Source organism: Trachurus trachurus (assembly GCF_905171665.1).
Source record: "Trachurus trachurus genome assembly, chromosome: 10".
NCBI classification, from domain to species: Eukaryota; Metazoa; Chordata; class Actinopteri; order Carangiformes; family Carangidae; genus Trachurus; species Trachurus trachurus.
Genome location: NC_139894.1, coordinates 7,148,112 through 7,152,777, shown reverse-complemented (window position 1 = coordinate 7,152,777; position 4,666 = coordinate 7,148,112).

The window sequence follows — 4,666 nt, the reverse complement described above, 5'->3', positions numbered from 1 at the left end:
ATGTAATGTCTATCAAAAAAAGATTAAATAATTAATTAATAATGTGGTTTGAGTCAACCTTTGATTTGATATTTGTGTGAGCAAAGGCATTGTTTATTGTCCAGATGCCATGTTTACAAAAATGCCACCAAAATAAGTTGCTATTTACAGACTGCAACTGGATTCTGCTCTTTGCCCAGATTTACATTTGAGTCTGGACTGTCTCCAGCAGGTGGCGATAGCGCATAATAAAAACCACTACACACAGGGTCAGCTGTGAGAAACTCTTACTGTGACAGGTTTGTTATAGCAGCAGGGGCAATAACTCACAAATTATTACTTTAATTGTAACTGTCAAGAGTAAACATTTCATGAAATTTTCCTATTCAAGACAGACACCTGCTCTGACCTTTTAAGTGCAAACAGTTTGTCTGATTGGAGTCAACTTTCTGTATGTAGAGTAATAAAACAGTGTTACAACAAAGAACTATTACATCTACTAAAGTAAACAACATGGTACTAGCAGCAAGTGCTCATTTAGCCTTCTAATAAATCATAGTAAGCATTAAAATGACATAAAAATGCCAGCATTAGTCACAACAATAATACAGTACAGTGTTTGCTCAACAACCTCTTTGATTAAAAGGACACTACTAGACCAGTGGTTCCCAAAGTGTGGTACGCGTACCCCTAGGGGTACGTGAGCGCATTGCAGGGGGTACGTAGAAACATTAATTAATTTATTACCAAGATGATAAGTTGATATTCTGAGTCACTTCATAAGCCCATTACTGAAATGGTACGTGCGCCACAACTAGTTCCCCCCAGAAGACAACAACCACATGTAGCACAGCTTTGTATAGTTGTCAAAAGTATCGAAGCAAAACGGCGCATCTGGATACATTACTGGTTTCTAAAGTATCGATATTAACAGCGCGCCCCCACAGCGCCCGGCGCGCGCACTCGACAGGCAGAGCAGAGCAGAGGAGAGCAGAGGAGAGGAGAGGAGAGGAGAGCAGAGCAGAGCAGGCAGCGTCCAGAGCGTTTGGAGTAGTTACACAGAACTAGACACACGTAGGGTGAATTTAGCCCTAAAAAGTTTAAAACGGCGAAATTAACGGCAACACTCCTCTCTCGTCTCCTCTCTTTTTTTCCGCTGTCTGCGTGCACGTGTGTGTTGTGAGAGAGGAGGGAGGGGGAGCCCCACCCGTCAGAGGAGAGGAGATGCATTGTAATGAATGTAATAAAACAATAGCAACACGCTGGAATTGCACAACTCTTAGTTAGCTTTTCATTTAATTAAAAAAACAAAAACAAACATCTGTTATAAGTCCTTTTGATTATAATAAAAATAAAATATTGGAACAATAATAAGCTGGGAGACACTGCTGCTGTATTGAATATGATGTCATATTCAAAATCTTTCTGGGTATTGGAATTGAGTTAGAAATTTTAGTTTGTGACAATCCTACAACTCTGTGAAGACACATTTGACCACAACAAACACCACAACAGCCAGAAACAACTAAAATGCAGGAGAATAGTGTAAAATGTCTTTGTACAAATTGAAGAGAGAAATTGAAATGATTTTCGTTTCTTAATCAGTTGTGTTAAGTTATGACCACTTTTGGAGAATCATCAACACGTATGAGGGAGGGGGTACTTGTGGTATGGCAAAAAGGCTCAGGGGGTACGCAAGACAAAAAAGTTTGGGAATCACTGTACTAGACAATCACTACTGGGTTGTTTGATTGGGTGGAAAACATTAGGGCATCTAAAATTAATCACATATTGTTGTTACCTGGTCCTAGACCACTGACAAAATAAATGTACATGAAATCTGTTGCCTATGTCTCTTATACTTGACAGATTTTACAGCGACTTCCCTAAATAAAATTACTGTAATTAGTTGGCATTATTTGATACACCTGTGCTCAACCTAACCCTGCTAGGACAGATGAGGCAGTGTGTGTTAATTAACAATTCAAACTGTCAGGAAGCATTTGCTAATAATGAACTAGCCTAAACCATTCACAAATAGTGATATGGGAGTCTAAACACTAGCAGCAATGAACGATGTAAAATTTAATTATATAGCTAGCCTAATTATAATTTTATTTTAAGTACTTTAGGGGCTGCACACTGGTCAGTCTTATTGTAAAAGCGCCTAGCAGAGACACTAAGTTAGTTTTCAACAGCTGTCACTTGGCCAGGTTTTTTGAAACATACAACTCAGTGGTCTACGTTTTAAACCTGTAGTGCATTCACACAACGATGCCCTTTGCCACACGGGTCGACAATATTCAATTTGAATTTGCCATTTGGCAGCATTTTTTAAACCGTAAGTCTTCAAAATGTTTGCTCATTATGTCAGTGATGATGATCAACAACAATAGGGTGCACTGCTGCAGACAGTCTCAGGTGGGACTCATGCTAACTAGCTTAGCATCTGCGCATCTTCAAACAAACAATTAAAACTTTCTAATTGTTTTTAACACTTACCACAGTCTTGTAGACGTCTCCGGGTCTCTTAAATATTCATTATTCCACCCTATAGATAAAAGTCATCATGTCAGTTTCACATGAAAAAGTCACTACGAGCTGCAACTCCAGGACAGGTGGTGGTGACATCCGGCCGCCATTTTTCTTCTTCTTCTTGACTGATAACTTTTTTTCCCCCAACTTTATTGTAGTTTAAATTTGCATACACTCTCAGTAGGAACATATTGCATTATTTTTCCAGAAGACATTAGTTTTCATATCTTGATTGATAACTTCTGTGCATACTGTCAGTGCTAGTGTCAAGCACCTGTCTGAAACAAACCATTCATGTTGTTTGTCTTTTGGTTAAAACAGTCTAAAGTTAAAAGGGATAGTTCAACATTTTGGTAAATTTGCCTATTGACATAATTCCATAGTGGTAGGTTAAGTCCTTTTATTATCGGTGCATGTTGTTTTGAGCAAGGGGGTGGATCGAACATGCCGATGTAACTCACAGGTGGCCATATTGAGTCAGGCAACTTGCTGACTCTGGGCTGCAGCAGATGTCAGTCATCTGCACTAAAAAAAAACTATCCATAACGCTGTAGAATTTTGACTGTATAGCTTTAACTATGTTAAATGTTACTTTCATAGAAAAGTAGGCTACATGATTAAAATTGTTCATTTTAAGTAGCCTATGCAGTATCATAACTGCATTTCTGACGTTCAAACCAAATCTTTTGAAAATGGGTCAAAAACTGAGCAAGTTCTGGTCATTTTATTAGAACAAGCACCATAGACAAAATGCTTTGAGGGAGGGAGTTAACTGAGCCAAGATGGTGGCCCTGTGGCGATGCTGCCTGTGTCAATGGGTGTCAATGCATCAGGTGAGTCATCTACTAGTCTTCTAATGGTTTTGGCAGGGCTGAGACATATGCTGCTCAGCTATCACAATTTAGGTAAAAGGTAGCCTACTGGGGTCCCCTGCCTGTCCCTTATAAAACCCATCAAATACACAATCCAACAACGGCAAAAGGCTTTTGTGGGGAAGTTTTGACCTGCACATTTGCAACGCTATAAAATAATCATGTATAGCCTAATCACGTAACATTATTAACATTATTTGCCTCGAAAACAACTGCTTCTCATAATGTTACATTGTTATTTCATAGCGTGGATGTGCAGGTCACAACTTGTCCACAAGAGTGTTATGAAGTTGTTGGATTGTGTGATGAGTTTTGAGGGACAGGGGACCTGTACCGTTCACCTCCATTGTGTTTGCGGAGCAGCTCACGTCTCTGCCCCGTGGATCTCAAAACAACATGCACCGATAATTGAAGGTAATGAACTATGACTATTGGGATCATGGTAATAGGCAAATTTGCCATAATTTTGAATTATCCCTTTAAACTTTGTCTTTTTATTTGATTAAAAGTAAAAGTCTGTCTGTAGAAGACCCCAGAGACACAAACATGACCATTTTCAATAATTTACTGCTGGCTTGAATGAGGATGCTTATAAGCCTTCAACTAAATGTGGTTCAATTAAGACTTTCACAATATGACTTGTAAATAAAATACTTTTTTTCTGAAAGGTAGACTTTGATCTTAATGTGCTTACAAAATAATCAAACAAAAGGTATAGAATCAGGAAATCCACCTGTGCTTACTCTTAGCAACGGGTCTGTCCTCTGTATTTTTGCACAATTCCACCTCTAGGGGGAGGCCAGGTACAGTGGATAAGCACTTTAAAATGCAGGTCTAGCAGCAATTGTGAAATGGTTAATTAGTTAAGCCCATTAGCTCACTTACTGGGGTGGTCATATGTGCTGCTGTTAATACCTGCCACTGTCCAATTTTATCCAGCACCGACGTACACTCACCTTCATGAGTGGTGAAACCATAAAGTGTCATCCCTGATACACAGAGCAGCATGTATAAATGCTAATTAATAAAACTGTAATTAATGCTACATGAGCTTCACTAACTGAAGTTTTCAGTGGAAGGCAGCATAAAATCGACTAAACAGCTGAACAGATATACTGGATATCTAGAAGTGATAATCACTCTCTGGCCTTTCTAAATGCCGCTATTGCAGCTCTGCCAGGTATCCCACAAAATGGCTTTTCAGGTTCAGTACCAAAACAAAAAGGATTGTGTAGCACCAAGATGTCACCGCTGAGAAAAAAATAAACACCACAGGCAAG